Genomic DNA, 16,471 nt, shown 5'->3' on the forward strand with positions numbered 1-16,471 from the left:
CGATTGTCTACCATTGCTTTCACGAAGGGAGGAAGGGAGGGGGGCCTGATGACATGTACCCAAAACCACCTGTGACAATGTTTTTGCCTCATCAGGCATTGGGATCTTAACCCAGAATTCCAATGGGCAGCGGAGACTGCGGGAACTGTGGGATAGCTGTGTGAGCCAAAGCTAGCCATTGTAGTGAGGACGTACTGCGCCGACTTAATGCACTTGGTGTGGACATACGCAATCAACTGTATAAAATTGATTTCTAAAAATCGACTTCTATAAAATTTCTTGGGGCTTGTCAGGCACACTGACTATGGAAGAAGCTGTGTGGAGGAAAGTTCACAGGACAGCTAACCCATGATTAACAAATTTGAGAGATAATGACAGATTCATAGACAATTCAAATCATAGGAACATAAGAACTACCATGCTGGGCCAGAACCGTGGTCCATCTATTCCAGTATCCTGTCTCTGACAGTGGTCCACACAAGATGCTTTAGAGGAAGATGTTAGAACCCTGCAGTAGGCAGATAAGGGATAACCTGGCCTCTCCTGAAGGTCTCATCCTAATCCTTAATAACTGGAGATTGGTTTAAAATGTGAATAATGAGTGTTTTATCTCCCATCCACTACTCTTTTAGTGAGCATTAACTATAACAACTCTGGCTACTCTTGTTAGCCACATAAACATCCAATCCTTTTTTGAATCTTGCTAAATTCTTGGCCTCGGCAACAGTGCTGTCAATTTTAGACAATGCTGACTTCAGAGTAATTTTTATAAGGCTAGCTGAACATTTCACTCAGCTCAGTTGTCAGGTACAGGACACTTCATGGACTAATGACCTGATCCAGTATGGGTATTCTAATATCATTATGGCCTTAAAACAATGAATGGCGAGGAGCTAGACCATGATCTTGACAAGGTCACCTTGAAAACAAAAAGAAAAAATCCTCTTCACTAATCCATGAAAGTGCGATTGTTAGTTGCTATTCCATATCTATCTAATCTATATGCAGATTCTTTTGAGTAAACATTGAGTACACAAATGAGTAATTGCTCACTTTTCACCACAGTGCAGAAATTTATCTTGGAAAAATGAAAAGTGGTCTAAGGAAACTGGGAAAAACAATATGATTACATCCATTCAGCATGAGGGAAAGACTAATACTAAAAGGAGATCTTACAGTCACTGTAAGACATTGACAATGTGACATGGCAGCAAAGGATGGAGGCTGAATATCCATTCGGTCAAAAATCAGGGAGGGAAAATTGTCTCCATAGAAAGTTCTAAACCTGGAATATTGCATTTAGTCCTGGTCTTTTCATTAACAAAAAGATATTGGGAACTGGAGAAATTTCAAAGAAGAATGAACAAAAGGATCCAGATGCCAAGAGAAATGATCTATGAGGAAATTTAAAATGCTTAAACAGGCACAGCTTGGTTAAGCAGTGACTTCTACTGCTCCTTTACATAAATATGGTCAGCAAATATTTGAAAGGTAGACTGAGGGTGACATTCTCAACCTCACTCTGGCCACTTTATGCTGTTCTCATCTTTTTACCAAGCTAAAGCGGCTCTAAAAGCCCTGTGTCTGACCGAGGGAGAACACCTTAAGGCTGTCTTCAAGGATCCCTTCACAACACATGGCAAAACAGGGTTGGGACTGGAGGCAGGAGGGGCATGTTGGGGGCAGGGCTGTAGAGATTCCAGGCTGTGGTGAGACCTATATGGCAGGCCTGAAGAGACTGCTGAAATTCAGGCCACTTCAAACTCAGCACACCATTTCCCCCTAGGATGAGGGGGAAAATAACTTGGGTTTGTACTGTGGGGTGTAACTGGGAGTAACAAAGAGAAATTGAGAAAGGCAAAATTATAGGCTGAATAATCAGAGAAAAGATTCATAATAATCCTGAACTGGGCTATGGAATCTCTCCAAGACAAGTGTTAGAAGCTGCACAGCTTGTAACATTAACAGTGAAACTGTTCAAAGCATGAGAAAATCACTATTATAGGGAATAATGATAGATGTGTAAGGGGCATGCACTAGGATCCCAACAGGCAAAATATAACTGACATTTAATTTCTGTCATCATATTTATATTTCTTACCCAAAGCCTCCTTTCAGGGCTACATTGTGCTAGGCGCGGTACAAACACACCTGCCTCGTGCCCCACAGGGCAGACCGTTTTTATGATTCCATGAGCTGTCCATGTAACCTAGGCAGAAGCTGCATGCATTTACTCACACACCACCACCTCTGCGTATTGTCATGCAAAGTAGTATTTCACTGGGAATTCATGATTTGTAGGTCCAGGAAGTTAGGATAGCACGGAAAAAAAAATCACTCATTTTTGATGAAAAAAAAAAAGACAGAAATTTCATTTCAAGCTTAAACACCCATTCCCTCACACCCCTCAAACAGACAAACACAAATAGAAGTTATGAGCATGTCTTAACCCCTTTTCCATTTTCTGCTTTTACTATTACTACCAGTAGATTAGACAGCTCTGATTGCTTTAGGCTTTAAACAGAGTCAGTCTATGGGGGAGGGGGGTCTTTAACAAAGCCCTCCCCCCTGTACCCTCCCACCGCATTCACTTGCAAATCACTGTGTGTCTGGAAGTGCCTGCTTTCCCCCAGCCCTTAACCCTCCCATACTGAGGTCTCCTGCAGCAGGAGCAGCAGCAGAGCACTGTATGTGTCTCTGTGTGAGGATGTTTCCTTTATTCTTTTTTTTTTTTTTATCAATCAGGAGCACTGACTAGAAACCAATCAGATAGAGAGCCCCCTCGGCTTCGGCTCCCTGCATGCCAGAGTTAAAAGTGATGCTGGGAGAGAGCGAGCCCCACTTAGCTGCGAGTAGATCCAGCAGTGGAGGTAACAGGCAGCGTGGAGGACAGCAGGCAGAGAAGCAGCGCTGTTTCCACGCTGGTCACTGTATTACTACCTGAGGCTGAGCACTTGTCCTCTTCCCTTCTCTTCTTACCGGTAAGGAGATCAGGCTTTGGACTGGTTCAGGGCAAGTTTAACGGAGGAGCAGCCGGCAAGCAGCTGCCTTCCCTTTTGTTCGGTCGGGTGCGAATGCTCCTGAAAGCCGCTTCTTTGGCAAAGTTGCCAGCTCGGTGCTGGAGGGGGGCACTGTGCGCCCCGGCCGCTGGGTGTGCGCGCTGCAGGTAGGCACGGTTTGGACGGGCTCTGCAGCCGCTGATCGCTGGCAATTAACGTGTTTAGCGGGGCGTGCAGTTGGTGTCATTTTAAATAGGGCAAAGAGACGCGGCGCGTTGCTGCAAATTCATGGCCCTAGCAAACACTTTAGCCAAAGGAAGGGAGGGGGGGAGAAGGGAAGGGGCCGGGGGGAAGCAGCAGCTTGGTAAGAAAGTACCTGAAATGATACCTAGGCTACGGGAGCCAAGAGCTGGTTGTGAAGGATTGCGATGAACGCGGGGCAAGAACGCACGGGTGGCCGGGCAGAGCGGAGGCGCAGCAGAACTGAGCGCGGTTGAAATTAGGGGCGTCCTAGAAGGATAAGTCGGGCTGGGGGGTGGGGGTCGTGCTGGAGCCGTCTAGAAACTGACACTCGTGAAATTCTTTATGGGATGATGGGGTGGGGAAGGTGCAGGGGTTTTATGGTTACAGAAAGACATTGAATTTATACCTAGTAGTAAATGAGTCTAAGGAACTGGTATCACCCTATCTCTACGTGTTATATAGTGAAATGTTTTATATATAAATAAATCTCACACTGTTTTATATGCGTCTTGTGCAAAGAGTTGCAGCAAGAACTAAGCAGTCCCTTGTAGCGGTGAGGGGCTGTGGAAAGAAGTCCTGCCACTGCTACAATAAAATCCATATTTTATGGAGAGTTCAATGCAGTACTTTGTTTGTGCAAGCGGATGGTCACCTAAATGACTCCCACTGACATTCAAGGATCAAGAACTTTAATGACCAAAATTACGCCCAGCCTGACGCCAGATCTGCTACTTTTCCAAAAAGAGATGATGAGGCACCTTTTTAATTGACACCTAGGATTTAAGGTTTTGCTGTGACTCTAAAGGAGGATCAGGTAGCCAAATTGCTTACTGAGTGTAAAGTCAGCCCTTCGTTTAATGTACAGTTATTGGAACAAAACTGGAAGGGAAAGGATGGCAATTCAGGAATAGTTAATGACCATGTATTGGGCGTCTCTACAAATACATATATAGCATTGTTTCTGTTCATCCTTTCATGGGACCATATTCAATAGCACCTTGGAAATATCGTAATTCAGGATGGAGTTTGGGTAGGAGTCTCTAGTTTTAATAAAAATAAACATAACTCCCCCCATCAAGATAAAGGCTTATTTTATGCATTTTCTAGAGTGAAATATCTGGTGTGCAGTCAGTTCCATGTGCAGATGCATACATATTAGTTTAAGTAAATCAAAAATTTGTTTAACAGCTGCTCATGAGCAGTATAATGCTATGGGTAATGATGCATCCCTATTTTTTTTTTCAAAAAAATCTTTTAAAAGGCAATTGAGTCAATAAGTTTGCATGTGTGAAGAGAGTGGAGCACTGGAGTTCTAAATCAAGTAGATTCCTTCTTCACTGACATATACACAATTTTTTGTAATAGGCCTGGCAGCAGAGATCTAATTGGATAGTTTCCTTCAAGAGCCCAAATGTGCTAATAACATTGGAGAGGAGAGGGATTCTCTGAAATATTTATCTGCCAGGGCAACTGTAAAAATATAATCTCAGATGCTTGTGACTTTCCACTGCATTGCAATCTTTCTGGTCATATTTCTGCTGGCTTGTGATTGACTTTGGAGATGGGGGAAGCAAACATAATCAGAAGCAGCAGTACATTTTCAAGGAAAATGGCACTGATTTAGTCTCACTGTAATTCCTTGCAATTATTTTTGCAGTCATTTCAGGATCTGGCAACCTGGGGTCCCTGTAGGGGATTTATTAATCTCTCAAATTTAGTGTTTCTCAACCTTTTTGATATCAGGGAATGGCTTTCTGCCTTCCTAAACTATGTCAGGGAGATCTCAGGAACCAGGGTATTTTAGCTTTCACACCAGTTCATGGCTCTCATATAGTTCAGTGCTACACTCTAAAGGTTACAGTTATAGGCACAGTCATCATTTTCTACCAGGTTGTTCACTGTTAGAAATATGCATCTAATTTCTGCCTCTCTCCACCTGCACAGCTCCCCTGTGCAAGTAGTAACATGGTGCTAAAGATAGTTTTCCCTTTTGAAAAGTAAAGTTTGCATTTTGCACTACTCTGTTCATTTAATTGAAAGACTTCCCTTTTGAAATTGAAAGCAAACACCCACATTACAGAAAAATGTTTCTCTCTGCTGCAAGTGTTTCAATTTATAGAACTTCTGAATGGTTAGCCGAACATACATAGACTGCAGCCCCTACAAGTGATGAAGTTAATGTGGAACTCAAGGATATAATGCATCCCTCAAGTCCTGAGCCTCCTCCATCCTCCTTCCGCTCAGTTCATTAAATTTATTTTCATCTTGCGAGTGAAGATGTCAACATGTTGATTTTCTCCTAGTTATGGACTTGAGGAATGGTTAGATTTGGATGGGATCTCTGTGGGGTCACTTAATCCATGCCTGCCTGCACGATAGTAGCAGGGTTGCTTTAATAATCCATGCGTAGGAGAGTATTGGTATTCTATTCATGTTTAAATGACAGTGTTACCCAGCTCTTGGCTGACTTATTGGTGTGCTGTGCGTTGACAACATTTGGTTTCTTTTGCAATTTCCCACTGCCAAGGCTCAAGATGCTCAAAAAAATGGCTTATGAAGCTCACTAGAAATGACAACTAATTACTAAGGTGAAAAGCAACTAAAATCTATAAAAACAAACAAAGTTGGTAAAATACTTTGGGAGCAAGCAGCCTGCTGTGATGGTACACAGCATGTTGCATAATGAGTGGTAATTCCTTCAATGAGTCTGCTGCAATGATGCAAAAAATAAAGCAGAAATGGTTTAAGGTGGCTTTTGATTACCATTATTATGCGTGAGAGGGAGCATGGAGGGACTACACCACTGAAGCTATTGTCCTTGACAGATTTTTTAAATTAACCCCCTGAAGACTAGGATAGCTAGTGTAGCTGTGCAGCTTTGCTCAAGGGCTTTTAGTTTTTGTAATTCCTTAGCCACACAACTCTCAAAAGCTAACCAGTTAGCTTCAGCTGTGATTAATCTGCCCTGCTGTGCAGTGCCATGCATTGTTCCTTTGCTGTATACCTTACCATCTTTAGGATAAGTCCCTGAAACTATGAATTGGAATAGGTGAACAGCTCTGCATGCTGGTGAATCAGTCTCTTCTGCTGCCTCTGTGCAGGATTGAACTTGCAGTTTAAATATTGGTTCAGAAGTTTGAAATGTGTTCCAGGCAAGATAAAATCTGGTAGAAGCTGGTTTGCTTACTCATGGCAGCCTATTCTGAGGCTCTGGAGAAATCAGGATCCCTGGTTTATAAGGATAGAGAAGTGACTCAGTCTGAAATGTAGGATTTTCTTTTTTAATAGTGTTTCAATTCAGCTGCTGTCTGCCTTATTTGCCTAACAAAAAAGGCACAAAAGCAGATCATCAGTTCCTATTTCAGTTAAATAAAAAACCCACATTGAATAATGCATAATAAATGCAAAGCATCAGGAGCATTATGCTAACAAGGGAACTAGAGAAGAAATAGTTATCTGTCAATTGTATTGTTTGCAACATTGCATTAGAACTTGATTAGAAACCACTGCCTGAAAACAATACAAAAAGTTGTGTTTTGGGGTTTCTTCCCCCATCCTGTTTTACTTTCATTATAAATCTCATTTTAAAAACTTGTCTCTTCTCCTTTCCTAGGGCCCATCCTACATCTGTTAGAGTCAATGGCAGCACTCCCATTGTCTTCAGTGGGCGTAAGAAAAAGCTCCTCTAGTGCATGGACATTCCTCCTGTTTGTCCTTCTCCTGCTAACCCAGTATTCAGCCTAATACTGATCACGCCTTTATCAGCATTGCTCCATTAGTTTAAATTGACACTGGATTCGCAGCAGAATTAAGCTATGGTCTCTACACTGGTTGCTGCTAATTGTCAGTGTTGCCTTTTCTTTTCAGCCGATTGGTATAGCACTGGTTCTTTTGTAAATCTTGTCCAGCACTGGGTGTTGAAGGCTGTTTATAAAACAGAAATATGACTTTGTTGCAGAGGGTGTCCCATGATGAGAATGTCTCAGATTATACAGATTGTTCATTAAAACTATCCAAAATCTAGTGCATTTTACTGGAGGCCTCTTACAACCCCAAGGATCTTCCCACACCACCAATCATTTTTCTCCCTCAGGAGCCTACATCTTAGCAGTCATCTCTTGCATCAGAGGAGTGAGCAGGCAGGTCTACCTTTTAAAACCCGCAGCCTCTCTAAATCAGCTGTAAGGGGTAATACTGAGAGATCTGAAGTAGTCTTGCCTTCTCATGGCAAGTCTTCTAGCTGGCAGGGGTAGCCCTCCCAGCATGGAGTGTCTGAATCTAGGACTTTTTGCTGAGTTATTGCAAGGCCACCGCTCTCCCAAAAAGCATCCCCAAAAAGAATTAGCAAAGAATTGATGACTTAACTGATGGGGCCAGAACACTTGACAGCACTGTGGTGAGCAGTCCAGGATTACACAGATACTGCATTCCCTTGCCCCACACCTACCCCTGAAAGACATATGCCAGACACCCCCCTTCTACCAGACATGCATGGCATATACATTTCCATATGCTCCCATGCAGGAACTGTGCTCACCTTGCTGTGTTTTAAGTAGCCTGTGTGATAATGGTTTTGCTTTAGCATGGGCAGATATTTTATGGATTAATGAGGTTGTCTTGCTAGGTTATACATACACACAGAAAGTGTTTAATTGTAGCCATGTAATTTAGATTTAACTGCAATATAAGTATCCACCATCTCCTCCCAACCCTTCCCTAGTGACACACACCACAGCATAGTTTTGCAGTAATGTTTACAGCAGCTTGAGAGATAATAGGTAGTGTGTCTTTCCAGCATTTCCACTTTTGCACCTAATGATGGACCTAGGAGAAGGGTCAGTGGAGATTGAAAATTAGCACAGAACTTAAACACTTGTCGAGCTTCCACAGGTATTGCAGGTGTGTGCTTATTTGAGTGGAAGATAGAGACTCCAATCTGCAAATGCTGCACTTCAACCAGTAGTTTATAAATGCTGTTCAATCAACATGATCATTAGCGTGGAGCTTGGCTTTAGCGTGAAGGGTAAGGCCTAACATGAAGAAAATTAAAATTGAGATGCAAATATCTGTCTACGAAGATATTTTGTATTCTGTAAGGAGATGGGAACAAAAATCTGTTCTGCTTTAAAGTGGGTTAGGCTGCCTATTCTCTGCTGTGATCAAGAGGATTTGAATCAGGATTCTAAAACCAAACTAGGTTGAGCCCAGCTAAACACAGAAGTTATAGCCTAAGGGGAAATGTTCTTACTTACATCTTGAAAAGGATCAAGGTATTTTTCCATCATATTTTTAAAAAGCACATGGCTTCCTTTAATTTCCTCTGGAAGCTTGCAAGTGAAATCTGTTTTCTTACTGATTTTTTTCTTTTTGTGTGCACAGTGGTTTGTTATTGTAGGGTTTCTGATAAGTACCATCTTGCTGGTATTAATGATTAAAAATGAGTAATTTCTTTATAAATATAAGAAACGAGAATTATTACTATCCTCTAGCAAATAGGTTGCTTTGTATTTTCACAGTGTTGTATGGATACTAAGGAGTCAGGTTTGGCTTTGTCCTGCGACAATACGTAGTTCTATCCCGAGATTGCCTTAATTACGATAGTATCTGATCACACCACAATCTTTCAATATGTTAATCCTCATAACATGCCTGTGAGATGGGCAATGCTTAGGCATAGGAAAGCTAAGGGCTTGCCCAAGATCATAGAGGAAGTTTTGGGCAGAGCTTGGGTTTGAATCTTGATCAGCAGAATCCCATGCTAGCACCCTAACTAATTGATCATCTTCTCTTTTCTGCTCATTTATGCTGCTCCAGGAGCAAACTGGAGCTGGTCAAAATATTTCAAAATTATAATTTTTAAAAAAATTGGGGGGGTTCACTAACTCCCCCCCCAAAAAAAAACCCAAATGCCTTGCCTTTTTTTTGGACTAGCTCTAATACTAGCTGAAACGTATGAAAGCTTTGTGAAAGATGTATCCAAGAAAGCATTCCCTGTTTTGTGACCAGCTTTAGAGCAGACCAGGAACTCGACTGAGTCACAATCTGCTCCCTCTTTGCGTTTTGGGGATAGAGATCTGAGCCAGTCGTCTACATGGCACTGGTCACTTCTCCATCTGTGCTGGCTCAGCTGCACTGGCCAGCAGGTTGGGTTGTGGAGCCAAGGCTTTGGCCACTTCCTGCCTATGTGTGTGTGGTGTGAGGAAGTATTAGCCCCATAGAGAGTGCTCTTTCCCTCCATGCTACATTATATGCACCCTGTGCAGCAGACCAAGGAGTCACATTATGACCCTTTTTCCCATGCACATCAAGACAATCACACTTTAACGTCCCTATAATGTAGGTCTATGTTATTAGTTCTGTGGGAGAAACAAGGTGTGTGTGTAGAGGGGGGGTAGTTGTTCAGAAGTTGGTCTAATAAAAGCTATTACCTCACCTGCTTTGTCTCTCTAATATCTTGGGACCAACACGGCTACAACTTCACTGCACACAAACAGTGAAGGATATAAAATTTAGCTGTCTGAAATGGAAATGCCACAACATGACGAAAACAGGAAGCAAAAAATTTAACAGCGACATCTACTTCTTGAGCAAATGCAAGAAACAAAACATCATCTCCAAAGGTCTCACCAGAGGTCTGACGCAAATTGCTCCACCCACGTTGTCTGTCCAATATCCTAGGACTGACATGGCTACACCACCACACATTCATTATTTCCATTGCACAGGCAGGGAAACTGAGCCACAAGGAGGTTACTTGTCCAGGACCAGTGTGTCATTAGCACGCAGGTACTGTGGCACTGAAGGTAATGTAAATGCAGACAGATTAAATGGGATAGTGGTAGGGCTGGATCAGTACTAAAAAGCACCTGTCTCAGCTGTGCGCTCAACCTACTAGACAAACCGATCTGCAGTAACAGGAGCTAGAGAAAGACCACTTCCCCCTTTTCACAGTTACAGACAGCATTCAGCGAGATCACAGAGGAGGAATACACATATTTAGAATCCCTTTCATGAAATGACAATTTCCTTTTGTGAAATGAGAGCTCACTTTAGCTGTCACTGCTGCAAGAGAAAAGATGCAGAAGAAAGGTTTGAGTCCACCAACTTTGCGCTTTTAGACAATCAAAGCCATACCAAATAATTTTTCAAAACTGTATATTGTGTCAAAACTCCTTTTAAGTGTAAGTAACCGTTACTGTTTTTCTTTTCCTGTCATTGCTGGTTATTAAGCTTTTCCTTTGTAAACATAGGAATTTTTTCCTAATGCTGCTGGACTTTCTGGTCTCTTTCAGCCAGGCCCAAATCTGGAACAACACTAAGCGCATGCTTAACTTTAAAAACATCAGTAGTCCTACTGAAGTTGACAGGGCTACTCATTTGCTTCACTGTTTTACTGGAGGGTTCTCGGGAGTTTGCAATGCAATGTGTGACACCACCACAATTGATTCTATGGTGACCATACTGTGACCTCCAAAACACTAGGCGTGGTATCCCTAAATAACAACTCAGGAAGGAGGAGGAAATTAATTAGAAATGAGAACAAATAATAGGGAATGGGGGTGAGGCTCAGTCACCAGGACTCATTGAAAACTTTGCTAAATCTGATATCCACAGTGAACCCATAGAACACCTTGCATGGCTTGGGGTTGGATTCCTCACCACAAATCTGCAAGGGTGAGGTGGCCCTTGTCAATTAGCAGTAATGGGGCAGGAAAGTGAAATATAGAAACCTACAGAATATTTGGGTGGGAGTAGAGCAATATACTATAAGCATTTGCCTAACTGTAGCAGGGATTCCATTCTAGAATATAGCCATATTCAAGAGCTAGAGGTTTGGACGTATGTATGAAGCCTTCAAAGTGGGCCAGATTTGGTCTTCAGATGCCCATGCCTGCATCTAGACTTTAATGGAAGCTGTGTGCACACATTACCCCTTGGGGCATTCTGCATCAAAAAAATTAAAATTCTGCACACATTTCAAAATTCTGCAAATTTTATTTGTCAAAATAACACTACATAATCACACCAGTTTCAATTATTTTGAGAATTTATTTCAAATGCCTGTCAGCAAGTATGTCTGTAACAACATAGACACACACAAAAATTCCCCCAGGAGTAGAGCGTTAAAGAAACCCCTATGATAACACCACCACCCCCCCCCCCCCCCCGGCAGTGTCTTCTATGTGTCAGCTGGGCTCTGCCAGGTCCAGTAGCCTCTAGTGGTGACCAGCAGCACTGCAGTCCATTTCTGTGGGGGGAAAGGAAATTCTCCGCATGTATTAATTACTGCGCAATTCTACATTGTGTAGTGGTGCAGAATTCCCCCAAGGGTAACATAGCCAAGGGCAAAATTAGGCCCAGTGTATCTTATTTATTAATATTTACAAGCAATGGCACTATTTCACAGACACCTGTAATCTCAGGTTTATTTGAAAATGTGTACTGCTTTTAAGGCAATGCTCCCCTGTCAGAAATAAAAGGGTGCCCTTTGATTTCTAGAAAGGGCTTTCTTTTTCCTTTCTTAAAAAAAAATCCACGCTTCCACTTGACTGCACACAATTTATTCTACTGTGAAATGAAATTTTATTATCATATTTTAACACTTTTAGCATGTCTTTTGCAGAATTTCTAAAATGGTGCCTCATTAATTTACTGTAATCCATTTGTCTGATATGCTTCAAGCTGCCAGATATTTCATTCACTTTAAGGTATCATAATTTTCCTTAGCTACAGGTTGTAATTTCAACCAGGCTGGTAAATGTGAGGTCCGAAGCTGATTGTCACAAATCTAGGAGGTTAAAATATAGAACACATCCTCATTTTCAGGGGAAATATTACACTGAACCCTAACAAAGCAAATTTACACAGTAGGATCTCTCAGGAGTTGCTTAAAGCTGGTTATGACTGCTCATTTAATGTTAAATAGGCGAGTATATTGTGTGTGTTTACTGATGTATTCAAATTTAACAAGACAGACATTAAAAATAGTGTTCCATCTGAGATCAGCATTTCAGCTGTAGATTTGTTTCCTGCCCTTACCCCCCACTGTCTGTCTGCTATCTTACAAAGGCCTGGGACAGTCTCTGATGGTCAGAACACAAGAGAGATCCTTAATCTGTGGTGCCATCTAGGAGGAAGACTTCAGAAACAGGCTTCAGAATGCATTCAGGGCACTCAGCAGCACAGGACAATCTGAAACCACTCCCTAGAGTTTGAGTCCGTGAATGTACAGCACGTACTGTAGATTGCTGTCAGAGACCGCAGGTTCACGAAGGGTAGCATAACACTGTGTTTGATTGGAGCCAGGTCAGTATGGTCCAAAAAGACTAGATGACCTAACAGGTCTTTTCCTTCTCTGACTTCTATGAAGGGAACACAATATTTCCTTGGAAAAAAAGATTTAAGAAGGAATGAAGTGCATTTAGGTTTAGGGTGCATGTTATCAGTCACTGTCCCCCTACATCTTTTCTCATAGACTCAGACTCATAGGTCAGAAGGGACCAATCTGATCATCTAGTCTGACCTCCTGCACAAGGCAGGCCACAGAACCCCACCCATCCAATTTTATAACAAACCCTATCCCAGGACCGAGTTATTGAAATCCTCAAAATTGGTTTGAAGACCTCAAGCTGCAGAGAAACCACCAGCAAGCGACCCGTGCCCCACGCTGCAGGGGAAGGCGAAAAACCTCCAGGGCCCCTGCCAATCCGCCCTGGAGGAAAATTCCTTCCTGACCCCAAATATGGCGATCAGCTAAACCCTGAGCATGTGGGCAAGACTCACCAGCCAGCACCCAGGAAGGAATTCTCTGCAGTAACTCAGTTCCCATTCCATCCAACATCTCCATGCAGACCATTGAGCAGACCTATCTGGTGGTAATCCAAGATCAATTGCCCAAATTACAATCCTATCATAACATCCCCTCCATATACTTATCAAGCTTTGTCTTAAAGCCAGGAAAGTCTTTTGCCCCCACTACTTCCCTCGGAAGGCTGTTCCAGAACTTCACTCCCCTAATGGTTAGAAACCTTCGTCTAATTTCAAGTCTAAACTTCCTAATATCCAGTTTATACCCATTCGTCCTCGTGCCTACATTAGTACTAAACTTAAATAATTCCTCTCCCTCCCTAACGTTAACCCCCCTGATATATATATTTGCTATTCTTCCCCTAAATCTCTATGCGCTTATCTATTATTTGATTTTTTTTTAAAATGACCCCTTAACAAGCCCTGTATTTGGTGACACAGTCAAGCCACCAAAAAGCAAAAGGGATGACGCACTGTAGAATAGAGCTGTGTCACAACTCTGAAAATTCATTAGACATCTGCTTGTTGAGAACTAGACTGCTTGTCCTTACATGGAGCATCAAGGGCCATATACTGCTTGCCTCTCTCATGCTGCTGGCCCATTGACTCAAGTAGGATGACTCACAAGAGCAGAACAAACAGGATTCAGCCACAAGCTGGGATAAGATGAGTAGAGCCCTGCAAATCCATGGATGTCCAGGGACCATTTTTGCAGATTGCAGATTGGAGGCCGATACAAATTTTGTATTCTCCCAGGGCTCTAAAATGAGTTATTGTAAATAACAGAGTCGGGCCATCAGAAGTAACTTTCTAATTCAAGCAAGATTAACTTGATGTGCTGTCAGCAATGAGATATTAAAGATGATCGGGAGAGATAGAAAACTTTCATTTAGATGGAAACGTGACTGATTAATTAAGCAGTAATGAACAAGGAGCCTTGCCATGCATGGGTATGAAGCTCACAGTGCTAATTTAGCACAAAGTACAGCTCCCAATTTGTTATTAAATTAAAATGGCTTTTTTAATTGTTTACATTTTTTTTCTTATCTGCTTCTGTGTGGCAAAATAATTATCCTGCTGGTTACGGAAACCAGTCAGAGCCACAGAATGTGGGGGGAGGGGAGAGGAGAATTGTCCTGTTTTGTAATTAAGAAATACACTCTAATATCTGTGACATCATGAATAAGCACTTCAAAGCAATGAGTGTGCTTTGTGTTGCATATTAAACCAAACAATTAGCATGCTAACAGGAAGCTCTGGACGTAGAGCAAAAATGCACTGTACTTAGGGAATTTTTTTTTTAAATGCAAAAATCTGTTCACCTGACTTACAAGTATATAAAGGGAAGACTTTTTTTAAATATTCAGAACAGCTTCTTTTTGATAGGCCTCATGATTATATCACATGGTGAGACTTTTCCCGCCCGATTAGTATATGATGTTAGTGAGAGATATTTTTCATGAGAGGCAAGTCCTATGGAAAATAGGGGAAGAATAATAATAAAAAAGCAATGTCACTACAAGGGTAAGTCACAAAGAAGTTTCACTATGACAGGATAGCTCGACAATAGCAATTTGTCATGCATTGTGATATAATTTGATGGGTTCATTTCTTAAATGAATTATAAATTACCTCTGTATATCAACAGCAGAGTTGGATTTTTTAATGTAAATAGTCCCTCAACTTTTTCTTCCTTTTCTAATCCATTTTCCTTTATACAGAAATGACTCTCCCCCCCCCCCATCTAATCTTTCCACTAATAAGGTGTTTAATAATTTAGAAGCCTAAAAAATGAGCATATTTCAAAGAGGTTGGTATCAATGTTAGTCTGAGAGCCTCAGGCTACAAAAATGTGGAAGAGGCTACCAAACTTTTAGAGTCAGAATCCCAACTGTCTTTCTGCTGCAGGCAGCTATTTTATTAAAGTTGGTATTAAACAACACTGCCTAGAGTCTGATTAACAATGTATGACTGCCTGAGAAGGATTAGCAGAAGCCTATCATTTTGATATTTAAATCTTAATTTGCATCTAGGAAAAAGATAGACCTTATGCAGGTTTACAGTTTCATTTATTATTTATTTTCTGCTGCATCCGAAACAAATACTCATCTGAGCATTTCAGGCATACTTTGTTATACTGCTCTTTCAGAATCTGATCCCAGTCCCACTTTGAAGTAAATGAGAGCTTTTCTATGGACTTGGGTCGCAGAAGAACTGGCCCCTGCCCTCATGTGATGAGCCACATTCTGCAAAATGAGAATTGCCTTCCACTAGGTGCCAAGCACGTCACCTCTGCTGAAGTTAATAGGAATTGAAAATGCACAGCACCTACCAGGATTGGGCCCCAGTTTTGCATGCCTAAGAACTGAGTACATCCAGCAAATGTTATTCTAGAGAGTGAAATCTCAACAGATATGACTAAAATTTACTTGGCAGACAATCCCAGAGAGCAATTCTCTTCTCCTTTGGTCATAATTTACACTGTACAACTAGTTAATCTGTGTCAGTGACTGGCCTGGTACCAGGCAGACTCCGCTTGGGGGAACACTGCTGCCACTACAAAGAAGCAGTGGGGAGGAACTGAGCTGGACCTGCAGCTGCTGGGTGGAGATGGAAAGGGAGTAGGAAGAAACCCCAAAACAGATACTAGGCAAAATTGTGCTCATTTGCAACAGTAGAAAACCAAAGTAATTCCATGAACGTTGTAAAGGAGATGCTCCTCATTTGCAGCTGTGTAATAGCAGAATCTGGCCCATTTGCTTCAAGGCTATTTTTATATATCTGTTTCTACAAATAGAAATAGAAAAATGCTACATTTTCAGTTCTGCAGATCTTTATTTTAAAATGACCTTAATGTCCCCATGTCCCAGACCCCCTCAAATTCAGGTCCTCACAGAAAAATTTATTTCCACTTCTCATCAGTTCTTCAATGGACTTAATGCTCATGTTTATTTTAGGAGTTAGACATGGTGGCCATACCCTGCAGTGGTAAGGGAAAGGGTAAGTTCACTAGGGGTTGGTAGCTCAACTGGCTTGCAGTAAGAAAAATGTTTTGTTCACTTGAGTCTCACTAGTCAGTGAAATACAAAAAGATTCAAAGGAGATGCTGTTATTTAAGCATCGCTGATGCTTTCCATGGCCCTGATTGAACTCTTAGCTTTGACTCTGCAGCTTCTTTTTTAAATCAACAGCTTAGTTTTGTCTTGAGTTCAAGGGCTTTAAGTTCTAAACACTAGATCCATGGTCTGAAAGTGGCTAGTTCTCCGAAGATGAAATGCATATTAACCACATTATAAGGGACATTTTTCATATTATTTCTGGCTTTCTAGAAAGCGGTCAATTAACTGCTTCTATTTTTGTTGTGTTCTTTGGTCTGTATTCTCCTTTCAGAGTTGCAGAGTACTTTGCAATCAGGAACTTTA

General features: G+C 41.7%; 1 protein-coding gene across 1 annotated transcript in view; it reads left to right on the forward strand.

Moving 5' to 3' along the window:
• Positions 1-2,763: 2,763 nt before the first annotated feature.
• The window catches only part of LOC115646424 (cadherin-6), a 133,029-nt gene continuing 119,321 nt past the window's right edge, over positions 2,764-16,471 (forward strand). The window contains exon 1 of the mRNA XM_030552227.1: positions 2,764-2,981. The gene's annotated coding sequence lies outside the window, so the exon portion shown is untranslated. The remainder of the gene's footprint in view (positions 2,982-16,471) is intronic.

This window comes from Gopherus evgoodei, chromosome 2 (genome assembly GCF_007399415.2).
Source record: "Gopherus evgoodei ecotype Sinaloan lineage chromosome 2, rGopEvg1_v1.p, whole genome shotgun sequence".
Lineage (NCBI taxonomy): Eukaryota > Metazoa > Chordata > Testudines > Testudinidae > Gopherus > Gopherus evgoodei.